The sequence below is a fragment of the Octopus bimaculoides genome, chromosome 5, assembly GCF_046866305.1.
Source record: "Octopus bimaculoides isolate indiv1 chromosome 5, ASM4686630v1, whole genome shotgun sequence".
Taxonomy (NCBI): domain Eukaryota; kingdom Metazoa; phylum Mollusca; class Cephalopoda; order Octopoda; family Octopodidae; genus Octopus; species Octopus bimaculoides.
Window position 1 is genome coordinate 67,827,465 of NC_142932.1, and position 17,259 is coordinate 67,844,723.

Here is a 17,259-nt window from a genome sequence, read left to right on the forward strand (position 1 = left end):
CTCTTTATTCACCTGGAGCTTATAATTGCCATCTCTGTCTCCATGAGAAACTACACATACTTCAATGCACAGTATTCATCATTAGAAAGAATAAGCTAGCTTATTGTTACCATCAGAGGTATTCCCTGTTAATGAGCTTAAAGCTTCTAGCTGCTGACAACCCAGATATACCACCCTAGGCCCAGGTGATCCACACACAAGGGCAGAGTATATAATCTCTGCTGCCTGTATAGACTATTGCTAACCATGTTGGTCATGCAACCTCAGTTGTAAACCAACATCATTAAAATGGTTACTCTCATATAAATATTGCTGCTGCTAACAAGTTCAAACTCCATTGAATGATGAATAAGCTAGTGAATTGACCTAACATCTTGCCTTACCATACAAGGAATTGCTATCACTGAACATACTATGCCACAAACTACTGTCAAAGTAACACCAGCATCCTGCCAACATTTTGACTGAACATGTGGATTCAAAAGTAAAGAAAATAACTGGTGTCACTTTGATAGAATTAATACCCTGTGACCTGAACTGACCAATAATGGACTAAACATTTAGAAGTCATCTTGAATGCATTTCAAAGTCTTCAATCTGCCACCAAACGTCTGATGAGTTATAAGCAGGAATGTATATAATTTATAATGTAAACATATGTGATGGCTCCTATAGTTTCCATCTGCCAATTTTCTCACACAAGATATTGACCAACCCATAGCTATGGGAAGAAAACAGCTACCCAAACAGCTACTTAGTGGGATTGAACCCAGAATGACACATTTGGGAAGTGAATTTATTAACCACAGCAATGCATACACTCAACATATTTTTAATTTTACTCAAAGAAAGTAACAGCATAACATTTCAACTCTTACTTACTCTCTCACTGTTAACAACTAGTAAATTGGTGTAGAGAATAAATTTTCAAATTTCACAATTTGGGATACTGCTGCTGCTGCACACATAGAGAACTTGGATCACATGCTGAAAAAGGATAATCACTTAACAAATATACAGTTACTCACAGACATGCACCAGCCCACAGCTGCACTCTTTCCTCTTTCTGTTTTTTCTATTGCTACTATAATAGCCTTTGCTTTTTGGAGCTGGCTGAGCTCACTCAGGTACTCCTGTTCCACTCATCTTTTCCCCTTCTTCTCTCATCACCTTTGTTGTGTCCAGCTCCTCAGGCTTTGCCTTAATTGCTATGCTTAGTCCTTCCTTCCTAGAATATTGGCTTTCTCCCGCCCTTGCACATCTTTCCTGCAGGTCTTGATTTGCAAAGGCTCAAGATGAACACTGCAGGCATCAATCTCACTGATCTAGGAGAGCTTATGAAGGTCATGGGCACTTCCCATTCTTCAAGAGTCAGCAAGTAAAATTGCATCACTAATGTTATTATAATAGATAGTTCTATCATGGTGTGATAAATATATTCAGTTAAAATACTTCAGTGCCCTGGTAAATAAGAGTGTTTAATACTCTGAGTTTTGAAATAAATTTCCATAGCTGAATCTTGTTTGCTACACACTCAGAATAAGATATCAGATGATGAAAGAAAATCAAAATGATTATGATGTAATGTAGATGTGAATATTGAAAAATGTTGCATCTCTACAGAACTGATTAATAGTTTGCTAAAAATCATCAAAAATACTTCTTTATTGCCATATGAGAGGACTTCCTTAGAGAAAGAATTTATAAAGCATTTTGGCCAAACAAGAGAATAATGGTTACTTATTGGGTAAGTGGTCTCAGAGTAATAGAAATATATCAATAACTAACTTTGTTATGATATTGTCTTGAAGAATATTCGATTATATCACCATTTCCTGTGAGTGTCAGTCATCTTGGCAGGAATCTCACCACTTTTTTAATGAGTAATTTCTTTTTTGTAGTTGAATCATTGCTACTTTCTTCCTTTCTTTCTCTGTCTATTTGTATCTCCCCTTCCCTCTCTCCCACACCCTCCCTCTGTGTGTGTGTGTATGTGTGTGTGTGCGTGCATGTGTGTGTAGCAATTCATAACAAGAATTTTAGACTGGTTGCCTTGGGAGATGCTCTGTGCTAATGACCATGTTCTAACAGTTGAATCTCTACAAAAATTAGAGAAAAATTTGATGTGTTGAAGGGCCTAAAAGGAAAAACCAAAGTACCAATAAGCAGGAAAGCAGACAAATTACTAATCCCTGGCCTTGCTCAATATGTAGAAAAGGTGTTGGTAGAAATTCCATATGGTGTATCCAGTGCAAGTTATGAACACATGAAAGTGCAATGGAATCACAGGAAGGTTAACAGAGAAAATAGTCTTTGTGTGTGGTGGATGTGCATGTTCAATAAACACTAAGAACATACAGTAAATAAACTTCCTTAAATATCCAGGAGGATCCTTAGAGGTAGTAAATAGATACCATTACTTAGGAGAGAAAATTAGCAGTAGAAGGGGTTGCTCTGAGTGTATAGTTGCTAGAATAAGAACCAGTTAAGCAAAATTCAAAGAGCTATTACTTGTCTTGGTAACAAAGATCCTCTTCCTTGGAGTGAAAGGCGGATTGTATGCTGTCTGTGTATGGACAGCTATGCTATATGACAGTAAAACATGGATCATAACTGTAGGGGACATGTGAAGGCTTGAAAGAAATGAAGACAGCATGCTCTGCTGGATTTACAGTGTCAGTATGCATGTATGACAAAGCATAAATGTTGTAAGAGAAAAATTGGGTATGAGAGGCATCAGATGAAGGGCACAAAAAAGAAAATTTTGCTGGTATGGTCATGTGATGCATATGGATAAGGACAGCTGCATAAAGAAGTGCTGATCTCTAATTGTGGAGGGAACCTGTGGAAGAAAAAGATATGGGGCAAAGTGGTGAGAAAGGATCTTCAGATATTGAGCTTCACAGAGGAGATGACAAAGAACTAAGGAAACTAGCGATTTGCTGTGTTTGAGAAAACCTGTCCAGCTAAGTAAAATTAAGGCCATACTGGCATGTCCTTTATGTCCAAGCCCCACTCCCGCACACAATCTATCCCCATCAAAAGTACCCACAAGCCATCTTCTGTACATCCTCCACTCCCACCCATGATCACCACTTGCTGCATTACCCCTCCACTCTCCCTCATGTGCCTACCTGGATACAATTTTTCTCAATGCCCTCACATATCTACCTTAGCGCCACTTGAGCCACTTGTATATCTCTCACCATCACTTGCTATAGTCACCTCCTCTCTATCTCCCTTCATACTCTTATGAAATATCCCTCTCTATTCCCCATTGGTTCACTCACCCTGTCCAATCCTCTGTACCACTTCACTTATATTAACCCCTCCCCCACTGTACCTGAGGATATGTCCCTACACATGTCCACCACCATCTATTTCCCCCACTCTTCTCTTTCTCTCTAACTGTCTCTTTTCTCTCCTTTCTTTTTTAACTGGAGTAGCCAAGCATCCCCCTCTATTGCAAGACACCTATCTCTATCCCTCTATTATACTTTTATCTCTTAACTGGCATAAAGCCACTTCCCTCAATACTATTCCAGTTCCCTAGTTGAGGGGTCTTTGTCTTGCAGGTTACCTAGTGACGCTGCTGGTGCTGGTTCTATGTAGAAAGCACCCAGTACACTCAGTTAAGTAGTTAGCATTAGGAAGGGCTTCCAACCACAGAAACCATACTAATGCAGAAAATATAGCCAAGTGCAATTTTCTGGCTTGCGGCTCCTGTCAAACTGTCCAATTTATGCCAGTATATAAAACAGATGTTAAAGGAAGACAATGATGGTGATGGTAAATATATATGGTTTAGAAGTTTACTTCTCAACCTAGTGGTTCTAGGTTCAGTCCCTTGGGAATCTTAGGCAAGTACCTTCTATATAGCCTCAGTCCAACCAAAGCCTTGTGACTGGACTTGGTTGTTGTTGTTGGCACTCTGTCACTTACGACGATGAGGGTTCCAGTTGATCCGATCAATGGAACAGCCTGCTTGTGAAATTAACGTGCAAGTGGCTGAGCACTCCACAGAAACGTGTACCCTTAACATAGTTATCGGAGATATTCAGCGTGACACAATGTGTGACAAGGCTGGCCCTTTGAATTACAGGTACAACAGAAACAGGAAGAAAGAGTGAGAGAAAGTTGTGGTGAAAGAGTACAGCAGAGTTCGCCACCATCCCCTGCCAGAGCTTCGTGGAGCTTTAGGTGTTTTCGCTCAATAAACACTCACAACGCCCGGTCTGGGAATCAAAACTGCGAATCCGCTGCCCTAACCACTGGGCCATTGCACCTCCACTACTGGACTTGGTAGACAGAAACTAAAGAAACTAAAAGAAGCCCGTCATATATGTATACATGTGTGTATGTTTGTGTCTTCATATCTTGACATCGCATGATAGTTATAAATGAGTGTCACTGTTATACAAGCAGTGTCGTCCATACCCACTAGTCTGTGAAAATATGTCTGGCCATGGAGAAATACTGCTTGATAGTTGGTAACAGGGGGGACATCTGGTAGTAGAAAATCTGCCTCAACATATTCCATCTTACCCATACAAGCATGGAAAAGTGGATGTCAAAACAATGATGATGACTTGTAAGCTTGTGTAGAGAAGGATAATGGCTTCTAAATCTCTATAATGAGAAATTGTAAGGATCTAGATGCACATCCTGCAGGTTATAGATGATATGAGTGTTCCTGCTTTGGTTGTTGTCACCAGTTACATCTAAAGTTTTTGATAATATTAGTCACTATGAGAATTTCTCCCAAGGGAAGGGACTATATCTGTTTAGATGCATTTTATTATTCCAAAGTGGATGAGCTCAAGTCTGGTCACCATTTGAGGATCTGATGTTGAGAAACGCTTGCAAAAATATTTATTGATGGCATTCGTAATGTCATTTATATAAATAATGAAGAAAAGACATCGAAATTCAACTCACTGGGCTGACATGGATTTTGTCAATCATATGTTCGATTCTGTTTACCAGGAAACATTTAGTCTGTCACAGGGACTTTCCACAAACACCAGTATTGGACATCTTTTTGTTTTTGGTAGTATGCAGTGGTTGATTCTGACAGAGGGTTTACTGAAGTCAAGGTATATGACATCAATGTTGGAGTACTCCCTAAAATATTTGAAATGTAGTATCTCATGACTATCATATGTTGTTACACATCGTTGATCACAATGTGCTTTGCATAATTTTCGCCTTTGAATGATGTCACACCGTTGGCTAGGTGAGGAGGCCAACATTCCCCACTGAACAAAAGGGGGACTGGAGCAATGTGAAATGATGTTTTACTCAAGAACATAATGTGCTGCCTTGTCTGAAAATCGAACTCACATTCTAGCCAGCAATCAGGAGTGCAACCCCCTAACCATTAGGCCATGTACCTTCATTGAAATGCCATAGAGGCATGTTCAATTATATTTAGCACATTTGTGTTCACTTAGACATAGTAAGACTTCTTCAGCAAAAACAGTCTTGAGAGAGAAATCCTCCTTATAGACAATCTGTATGATAAACAACATTACTGGACTATGAATGAAATCATTGGACTATTGGACACTTGTTATGCTTCATCAACCAAATCTGTTTTACATAGCCCACTAAGAACTGCCATTCTCATATTTAACCATCAAACAGATATTCTGATGTGTGCAAAGCTTTGTCAAGCTGGAATTATTTAATCAGGAGCATACAGTGTTTAAAATACAGATATGTACAATTATATTTAACAACTTTGTATACACTCTAACAGAAAGACATTTGCTGTGGAAATTGTTTTGAGAGAGAAATTCTTTCTATAGACAATGTGTTTGATAAACAACCCTGAGCCATGAATAATATCATTGAACTGTAAGATGCATGCTTCTGGGTTGTTATGCTTTATTTGCTATGGACACTAAATCCTTTATCCACAGCACACATTCTCGTGTATAATCAGCAAATAAAACATTTGCTACTTGTACCTCTAGTTAATTTAAAATGTCATCTAAGTAGTATAGAAGCTATATAATGCAGTCTCTACCACTACAAAAATCATTTTGGTTAGCCAGTAGGGGATTGTTGATCTCTAAGAAGTCAATTATTCTTGATGTCACCATCCACTCAAATACTTTAATATGATATGAGAGGTAAGTGAAATAGTTGCTATTTTTACAGTGAGCAACATATTTTCATTTTTAAAATTTGGGATGACTGGACTTGAACATACTCAGATATATAGCTGGTATGTAACTACTTCCTCCAGAAATTTGCTGGGGAAGGGGCATGTGTGCAAGTTGATGTTGGCAATCTTTCAGAGTCCAAGCAGAAAATCTATGTATCTATATACTGAGATATCTTAAGATATGGGCCACTGGGTAGATACCCAAGACCCCATGACTCTAGGGGCCCAATATCAATCTAAGACAAAGGGCCAGGAACTCCAGTGATACGAGGTTCTTGAAAAGACCTTCCCTCATCAACAAAGCTGAGTTTTGTAAGTGCTATGAAATGTACTCTTCACTCACATTGCAGTGATTCATCTCTCATATCATGCACTATGTCTTCCTATTCTCTCTGCCCTATTTGTCTCCAGCAGGCTTCCAATCTTGTCATCCCCACCCACTGACAACTGTATCATCTTTGCTACTTCTACTGTTTTCCCCACTACCCTCTTCTGCATCTCTCTATCTCTACCATCACATATGATTCCTTGCACATTTACTCTTCAACCCTACCCATTCTGACAGTGTGCCCCTTCATTCTCTCTGTCTTCTTCCCATACAATCTTGCAAACTGATCCTTTAACTCACCTTGTGCCTTGTCAGGCCATTGAGGCATCTCAATTATTCTTTCTCTCCCCTTCCTCTACTAGATGTGAGTAAGTAGCCATGTAGATCCTTTACAATAACCTACACCATACGTCCACCATCTCATAGTTCAATCCCCTCACCCACCAGCGTGAAGATGACTCCCTACCCCAGGCTTGTAGTTCTTTAAGCAGCATGGAAACCTCAGTTGTGCAGGTGGAACAAAAGAAGCACCCAGCCCATGCTGTAAAGTGTTAGGAAGGGCATCCAGCTGCAGAAACCATTACAAAGTAAACACTGGATCACAATGCAGTCCTTGGACACATCAGATCCTGGCAAATTGTCCAACCCATGCCTGCATTGAACATGAACACTAAATGATGATGATGATATGGCTGTGGTTGAATATGGAGGTGCTCAGAACATTGCTTTGATGGGTGGATGGGGGTAGAAAATGCTGTTAAGGTGACCTGGCTGTTTGCCTCTGTGTGTGTGTGTGTGTGTGTGTGTGTGTGTGTGTATGTGTGTATTTGTGTATTAAGTCTACCATTGGTTTCATGTTAAGAAAAATATTTAGATATTATATCTGGATCCAAGATCCAGATATTATATCTGGAACTTTACCCTTTGAAGAGCAGATCGAAAAATTAATTTTTTGTAACTAAACACTTTCAAACTTCGGACACTGGTAGAATGTGTCATATAAAACATCTTTTACTCTTAGTGTTGTTGAAAAAAGTTTGTATTTTCAAAGTTATTTCGTGTTGAAGTTGTCATATTTCGGTAATTTCAACCAATGACATGTATTCAGCTGAAAAAATTTACTGCTGTTGGTCTGTCAACAACTTCTGGCAGTGTCTATTTCGTTTTTCACTGTAATTTATGATGTATTTCATCTCAGTTACGTTTGTATGAATAAACGAGTGTATCTTGAAGCATGTTTACTTCATGGCACCACTACAATCATTCATGCATTTCTACTGCTTTTAGTTTTTTTTTCCTGTTTTTCAGCTACTATTTTCGGAAAGACTTTTTTGCACCCCACTCCCCTTCCAATTTCTTCATTTTTCACTTTTTCTGTAACTCTAACCCTAAAATCCCAACCCTAAAACTCTAAACCTAACCCTAAAACCCTAAAGCTAAAACCAGTACAAACGCACGAACGATGTCATAAATAACAGTGACAAACGAAATATACACTGCCGATAGTTGTTGTTGACAAACAACAGCAGTAATTTAATTCAGCTGAATACACATCATTGATTGGTTGAAATTACCGAAATACGACTACTTTAACACGAAATAACTTTGAAAATATAAACTTTTCTCAACCACACTAAGAGTAAAAGATGTTTTATATGACACATTATACCAGTGTCCGAAGTTTGAAAATGTTTAGTTACAAAAAATTAATTTCTCGATCAGCAGTTCAAAGGAAAAAGATCCCCTAATATCTTAACAATTAACAATTTTTCAAGCCAATCACATGAAGGAATCGTTTTGGGTGTGTTTTCATCCAAAATGGAGACAAACACCATTCCTCCATGTGATTGGCCTGAAAAATTGTTAAAATATTAAGATATTTTTCTTAACATGAAACCAATGGTAGCCTTAATACACAAATAAAGAAATCTTATCCACCAATGTGGTGTTGAACACTTATTCTCATCATGATATTTATGTATATATATATATATATATATATACATATCATCATCATCGCGTGGCCGTTGCCAGTACCGCCTGACTGGCTCCCGTAGGATTTTCGAGCGAGATCGTTGCCAGTGCCCCTGGACTGGCTTGTGCGGGTGGCACATAAAAGACACCATTTCGAGCGTGGCCGTTTTCGTGCGGGTGACACGTAAAAGCACCCACTACACTCTCTGAGTGGTTGGCATTAGGAAGGGCATCCAGCTGTAGAAACTCTGCCAAATTAGACTGGAGCCTGGTGTTGCCATCCGGTTTCACCAGTCCTCAGTCAAATCGTCCAACCCATGCTAGCATGGAAAGCGGACGTTAAACGATGATGATGATGATGATGATGTATATGTATATATAGATATATGTAAGGATTTACTTTTCGTAATGAGATAAAAAAACCAAGGCTGTGTATATTTTAGAACATGTTCTAAGATATACATAGCCTTGGTTTTTTATCTCATTACGAAAAGTACATCCTTATATTCACACGCTGATATATGACCTGTGTTGGACCCCTTATTCACATAATCACCAAACCTGGAGCTTAACTATGGTCTGTTCATAGCACTTACTCTGCATTACCTGAAACCTCTGGGTCTAATTGACACCACTACTGCTCATAACCTCTCTCTCTATATATATATCTGTATGTATATATATATACATCCATCTTTCTCCATTTTCTTTCTTTCAGTATTAAAAATATGTATTACTACAATAATCCCTAACATATTGCACAGACTTTCTCATTATATGATAGTGATTTACCAGTGGAGTTGTTTTGATTATATAATCCCTAATGTGGATCTAACTTCCTCAAATTGACTGTGTGTGTGTGTGTGTGTATATATATATATATATATATATATATATATATATATATATATATAAAATACGAAAATGGGGCAAGAATGCAAAACATCCAGACAGTTAGGTAATACAAAAAAGGACAACAAAACATCCAGTCAGACAGTACAACGAAAACAAGGCCAGGTCATTTGGTGTTTTCTTTCCTCAGTCGAGTTCCAGATTATCTTTGCAATTTCGGAAATTATACTCAAGATTGCTCCAATGTAGCCAGCCCCCAAATGGATGTGTCATAATACTATTCCACACAATAACAGCCATACCAATAATCCAACAAACCTCCATCATCAGTTACTTCATGGATAACACTATGGTTTTGACACCTGGGCAGTGTCAAAAACCATTAAGTTACATGAAGTTGAGATAAATGATGTTAAATGTCTGCCATCTTTAAGCAAATGTTTCAAATGTACTTCCTTTCTTTTGCTTTTTCATACATGTATACATGTGCATGTGTGTGTGTGTGTGTGCGTGTGTGTGTGTGTGTGTGTGTGTGTGTTTGTGTGTGTGTATGAATCAGCTATTGTGTTCAAGAAAAGATTGTGCTTGTATGGACATGTGATGCCTGTGGATGAGGACAACTTTATAAAGAAGTGCCATTTGCTTAATGTGGCTGGAATTTGCAGGAGGGAGACCCAGGAAGACATAAGATGAAGTGGTGAAGACTGATCTAAGGACCCTGAACTTGATGGATGAGATGACAAAGGACCAGGATCTCTGGCAATATGAGATTTTCATAAAAACTTGTCCTCCTCAGTGAATCTGAGTTCTGGAAATGCTTTGTTTCAGGTTCTCCACTCATTACAGTGATTCCCCCACTCATGCATTATGCCTGCATTTTCTGTCTCACCTGATTCCTTCTTACTACCTAGCCATGTCATATCTCACTCTTCTTCCTATCTCCAGGAACTGTATTATCTTTATTGCTCCTGCTGCTTACTTCTCCCACTCTTCTCCATCCCCCTATCTTCCCCAGCTCATGGTTCTTGTATCATTCACCTTTCGACCTGACCCATTTTGACAGTCTGTCTCATCACCCCTCATTCTCCTTCCCATTTAATCTTGAAAACCCCCACTCACTTGTACTCAGCTTGTGGAGTCACCATTACCTATCTCTTGCAGCTATTACTGATAATTTCTCTCCCCACCCCAATGCTTTCCTCTATTTGTGAGTAGCTATGCAGATCCCTCACAGGAACCTGCTCTACCACCCACCTTGTGTGATGCTGTCGTTCCCCCACCTTCCCAGCATTCATAGTCATGTCAGCTGCATGATGACCTCAATAGTGTGGTGTCTTGAAAAAGCATCCAGTCGACACTGTGAAGTGGTTGGCATCAGGAAAGGCATTCAGCCATAATAACCATGCCAAGGCAGACACTGGAGCTGAATGCAGTCCTTGGATGCATCAGATCATGTCAAACCATCCAACCTATGCCAGCATGGAACATGGATGTCAAATGATGATCTGGTGTGTGATATGTATTTGAACAGGTATATCAAATACAATACAACATAAATTCTTGACTTATTAAATTATCTTCACCTTTAGAACATTACAGTTACCAAACAACAATTAACACCTTCTGAAGGGGCAATAATCTCAAGATTCAAGTATTCCCCAAATTTGATATGCAATTAAGGGAATGGACAGGCTTCTTGTCTGGAGGTAAGAGGACAGTGTTGGACACATGTTTCTAGCTCAATAGCCATCATCAGCAAAACAATTGTCTGACCTTATCACCAGTAGAAGAGGGGCTTAGACTTATACGAAAAAAAGAGAGTAGCAAACATGAGTAGATGTATGTATGTATATGTGTATGTGTGCATGTGTGTGCGTGTATATAAAAGTATATGTGTGTGTATATATATATATATATATATATATATATATATATATATATATACATATACAATAACACAGATGGGTTGAGGTTCACTGCAACCATTTCAGGTATGTTCTTTATTGATGAATAAAACGATTACATCATGTAAAAAAACCGTTTCCTTCTGGTGAATTAAGAATAAAATTTAACACTTAGGATTCTTCACATAAATAGAAGATAATGCATATTGACCCGTCCATCTTAGTTACAGCTGAGAAAGTGAATAGTGAGCGCTATTTCAAACTATATATATGAGGGGTGTTAATTAAAGATTTCCCCTGACTCACTTCCTAAGGATTAGGATAAGTGAAAACTTGGCATAATTAGTAGACCTTTTCTACATAGCCACCACCAATGGTGACGTGCTTCTCCCATCGCTTTATGCAGTTGTGAAGACTTTGTATGTAGAACTCAGTAGGATGCATCTAGAGCCAAGACTTTACCTTGGAAATAAGTTCATCATCATCCAATAAGGGCTTCCCCTTCAAAATAGACTTCATGGTTGGAAAGAGGTGGAAGTCAGATGGTGCGAGGTTGGGAGAGTAAGGGGGAAGAGGAAGGATTTCATAGTTGCAAGAGTGTGCTTTCATCTGGGCAACATGCGCATTGTGAACTGGGGAATCGTCTTGGAGGTGTAATAAAGATGTATTTGGTCAGGCAAATGTGTGCATAACTGGAGGGACAAATTCATATTTACTTTAGTGAGTACATGTATGTCCTTACACATTGTTAGTGCACAGGTGTGCTATCCCTGACTCTAACTTGGTGCCTTTACAATTTAAATACTCTGATTCTATCAGATCCTGGAAATTTAATGAACACACACATACATACATACATATACACACACACAAATATATATATATATATATATATATACATATAGGTGTACATACATATAATGTCAATAAGATATGCATCCTCAGTACACTACTTTGTGGCAGTGAGACATGGAATCTCCACTCCAGACAGGAGCGGCATCTCAACACCTTCCTCCTTTGTAATTTGAGATACATCTTGGATATCAACTGGGTCAACTGCATCACCAACACCAAAGTCGTCAGCTGTGTCAACATTACCAGTATATTCACTCTACACTGTCTGCACTGGTTCAGTCATGCATATCACATGCCAGATTGGAGGATCCCAAAAGACCTCCTGTTTGAGGAAATGGCCACAGGCACAAGAGCATGAGGATGACCTCATCTTCATTTCAAAGACATCTACCAGAGAGGTATGATGTCAATAGATCCGAGCATTCTGAGATGGGAGGAAGTTGCAAATGATCACCCATGCTGGAGACAAATACTGAGAAAGGAGATAAAGTGAGGGTAAGAGAAACAGGAACTTGCCACCAAAGGAAACCGCACTTGACAAAAGGAAAAACCAGTAGCACTGGTAAAGAGCTTCTTCAAATGCAGTCGCTGTATGCATGACTGCCACTCCCATATGGACCTGTACAGCCACTGCACCACCACCAGCAGCTGACACAATTTGTCTGGGTGCAGATTCATGGTCTCTTGAAACCAACGAATGCTAACTGATGTACATATACACCTATGTATGCTTGTGTGTGTGGTGGGGTAGAAAGACAGAAAGCAAGAGAATGAGAGAGTCTCAAGGTAAGACAGCCAAGTCTACTATGTTTACTTTGTTTCTCATTGCCAAAACATGTTCCATCTCTAGTTTATGGTTGAGTAGGTAGTAGTTAGAAAGCAATCAACTGTTAAAGGAATAGTCTGTAACAGTAAATATATATATACTGGAATATTAGAGGAGAATATAAAAAAATCCCTTCTGGTTGTCTTCCAAAACTGTCTGTAACAGCAGTAAAAGTTGGTTATCAAGGTGAATTGGCACAAAGTGGCTGTGAAACAGTAGTAAGAGTTAGTTACAATGGTGATTTGGCACAAAATGAATGGCAACACAGCAATAAATGTTTGTTATCAAGGTGAATTAGAACATAGTATCTGTAACACAGCAATGAACATTTAGTTAGCCAGGTGAATTAGTAAAAATGCATAACACAGCTATAATTCACCTGGTTAACCAACATTTATTGCTGTGTTGCCATTCCCTTTGTGTTATATCACTGTTCTAATGAACTCTCAGTGCTGTTTCACATCCTCTTTGTGCCAGTTCACCTGGATAACCAACTTTTATTGTTGTGTTACAGCTCTTTGTCCTAATTCAAGTTGCTAACTAACATTTATTCCAGTGTTATAGCTACTCTGGTCTAATTCACCTGGCTAACTAACTTTTATTGCCAAGCTAGCATTGATTGTTAGCTAATTCATCTGGCTAACTTTTATTGCAGTCTTACCATCTATTTTGTTCTAATCCAGCTGGCTAACTAACTTTTATTGCAGTTACAGTCACTTTTTAAAATGACAAGCGACTTTGCATTTTGAGACATTTTCATTTACTATTCTAAACTTTTTTGTTAGAGTTGATTACCTTGCAAACAGCTATTTACTCAATCATAAACTAGGTACAATAGGAAGGAAACCTAACCTAGACACTCTCACTCTGTTTCTTTCTTCTGTTTCTCTCTCTCTCTCTCTATCTATCTATGCACATACAAACATACTCACCCAGGCATAAAATCATGCCTCTCTCATACACCTAAATGTTGGCAATAGAAAGAGCATCTGGCTGTAGAAAATCTGTGTCAATGAATTCCATCTGACCCATGCAAGCATAGAAATGTAGACAAACTGATGATAATGATAGTTTTGATTACGATGATGATGATGAATGGAAAACAATTCCAGGCTAACCGTCCAGAATCTCATTCATACAAGTGATATCTGGAAAGTGTTGAAAACCTCTTGAAATGTATCATGAGAAACTTGTAATAGACTATGTAAGAAACTTGTAATAGACTATCTCGACAAGATAGAACACATAATTGCTTAATGAAATGGAGACTAGGATATGAGTAAGCTTCCACTTTCTTTGGACTCTACTGTTTTCTTTTACATGTTCTGTCTAAAAAGATATGTAATGTCACAACATATATCTTAATGAATAACTAATTTGCAAGTTTTCAAGGTCCTTTAGCTTAAGGCTTAACTTACATTGGAGAAGCATTATATATTATAGTAAGAGCTATCATCATCTATTTCATACAATTGGTATAAATATAAACCGGACAATGACTTAATTATTTGTTATTAGATAACAACATCGTGGAAGAGTTATTCTAGTAATTTCAAAACAGACAAAAAACTGCTACATTCACCTTTCTAGTGTTCTTGCATTGTTAAATGACTAAAATTACTTTTCTGCGATATTTCTTTTAGATTTAAACACACGGCTTTAGATCAACTCAAACAAATACAGCTCTGAAATAAACAAAAACATTTCTTTTTTAATCTTTATTTTTAATTCTGGGAAATTTAATCAAAACATAAAAGTATATGTTAAATTGGTTAAATTTCTCGAAGGAATCAGAATGTTTCTACTAATGTTGTTTGAGAAGGAAGAAAAAATTAACAGTAATTTAAAATCAACTAATAAAGTTTTCCGTCATTACAGAGATACTTATGCGGATGGACTGAGTTACCAAAATATATTTTATATATTCAGAAAATGGAATATCACATATAAACATGTGTTTTTAATATATGCTTATTGTCATTTTTAGCATAATTACACGAAATATTCATTTCGTTATACCCCTTACTGAAATTGTCAGTTTTTTTTTTTTTTGAGATCGAGAAAGCGAGAGGGAGAGAAAGATCGTGACTCTTGTGGATTAATCCTCTTTTTTGGATAAATTGAAAGGGGAAAAGACAATGTCAGAAGAGAAAAATTGAGAGGAAAGAAAGCGATGGCACATTTACAGGGGAAATCTAAACGTACTGGTATCATTGAAGAAAGAGAGAGAGAGAGAGAAAGAGAGAGTATGTGTGTGTATTTATACAGACTTTGTTTGGGGCTTCTATGCTAAAACATGACATCAAGTTGACCGGCTTTTCTTCCTACTTTCCGCTGGTCTTACTTTAGAACAAAAGGTTTGACTTACATCTGAGTTGTTGTCAAGTGATCAATTTATCTATTTAGTTATGATAGCTAACAGTGAAGTGGAGAGAGAGAGAGAGAGAGAGAGAGAGAGAGAGATATTTCATTCATCGTTACTTTCTCTAATGAACTGATGATATGTGGAAGGTAAGGCGGAGATGATGATAATAGACTGAGAAGTCGTTTCCTTGATAATAGATGGAATACAAGAGCTGAGTCTCGGATAACTATAATGGGAGCTGTTTGGAAGTTGAAGTTCAGGAGAAAATACTGGGGTATTAATATTAGTAAGGCGTGGAATATAGTGATCACGGTAGCAGGTAGAGGAAGAGGACTCTAGCAATTATAAGCAAGTTCGGATAAGAGGTTATATACAATCTATTTCTAGTAAACTCTATGACTTGTCTTTTTTACCGCGCACACACGTGTTTGTGTGTGTTTATGTATGTATAAGCAAACACTAAATTTGAACGTAGCAACATTTTTATCCCTACTCCACTCTTTCTACATCGACTAAATCAGGCGAGGTGCTTTATCAGTGACAGTGAAGGGGTTTTCTTTCATTTCTACGCCTCTAAAGTGGAACAAACAGAGTTAAAAAAAAAAATTTATAACTTCATTCGAGATGGAAGGAGAAGTGAAAAGAGAAGCAGCCAGTTAGAGTGGTGTCTGTTCTGTCTGGCTTACTCTTTCCTTTCTTCTCCAGCACCGTCAAAACGGCACTGGACATTGAAAACTTTTAGAAACTGACTCATCGCTGCAGTCGGTGGGGCGACAAGGTAGAGAGGAATATTACTGCTGCCTCAACTTATTCTCTGTGTCTGGCAAAATAATACTTACAAAAGTTGACGGAGAACAAGTGCTATATAAATGAATAGTGGGAAAGAAATAAACATATATTTCTAAATTTAATAAACCCAGGAAGAAATAATAAGCAAAGAAATTTGGCAAAATGTATCTGTTCGCAATTTAAAAGCCTGCCTATTTTTGAAGCTGAAAATTTTTAATAATTGTATCACATTAAAATAAACACAATGTTTGAATTAAAGCAGATAATTTAATAAATACTTTGTTATTGATTTTAAAGTATTAAATTTTCAAAACATCTTTCAAGGCTAGATTAATTATAATGTACATAAAGAAAGCAATTTATTAATCACTGAACAAAGAAACAACTGTTCACGTTCCACATTTTTCATGAACCTATGGATACTGTTTACACGGAGCTTACTGAGCTGGTCGCCGCCTGAAAGGTAAGTGAGCGGCATTTTTTGAAATTATTATCTGTGATTAATGCCTGTTTTTTAAATAGCCGGGTGCCAGACTAACCCTATTACGTTGCTGGTTTCATTCATCTGTGATGATATTGCTATGCTACCGTTTCTCTCAGCTTGTTCCCTTCTCGGTCTTTGAGACAGAGAAATCAGAAATCAGCGTGTTTCCTCTTTTTTTCAAATATCAAACATTAATTACCAATTACAAAAACCATTGTTATGAAATTCTTTGTCTAGTAATCGATTTAATGATAATAATTCTGTTGATTACTATAGATTCCCCCACTTCTCTTTCTCCCTACCATTGCATTTAATATTCATCTTTCATTCCGTATTATTTGCCTCATTAAGTATTAATCTTTTAGTGAAAAATGAATTACATTCGCTAAAAGTATTTGTGAGACGATGTTAAAGTCAAGTGAAATGTGTCACATACGGAACCATTCATTCTATGAGAGATGACATCACAATACAAGAAAATTTTTAAACTGTCAGGAACAAAAAGTCAACATAATTCTATTTAATATATCTTATCATCTGATTCCTTAAAATAAAAATAATTTGAATTTCTATTTAGTCTTTCGCTGTAAATTCAGTAGTCAGCTGGAACTTCGATTATTTAGCCATTTCCTTCCATACCTTCCTATCAACGACACGTTTATTTTAATTGGTTACGAAATAATATTCTTAATGTTTTAGGGATCAGTCTT

At 37.6% G+C, this 17,259-nt stretch overlaps 1 protein-coding gene across 5 annotated transcripts in view; it reads left to right on the plus strand.

Annotated features, from left to right (window-relative positions):
• The first annotated feature begins 15,145 nt into the window (after positions 1-15,145).
• The window catches only part of LOC106869304 (pleckstrin homology-like domain family B member 2), a 458,421-nt gene continuing 456,307 nt past the window's right edge, over positions 15,146-17,259 (plus strand). For all 5 annotated transcript variants that reach the window (XM_089352366.1, XM_089352371.1, XM_089352379.1 and 2 more), the window contains exon 1: positions 15,146-16,528. The gene's annotated coding sequence lies outside the window, so the exon portion shown is untranslated. The remainder of the gene's footprint in view (positions 16,529-17,259) is intronic.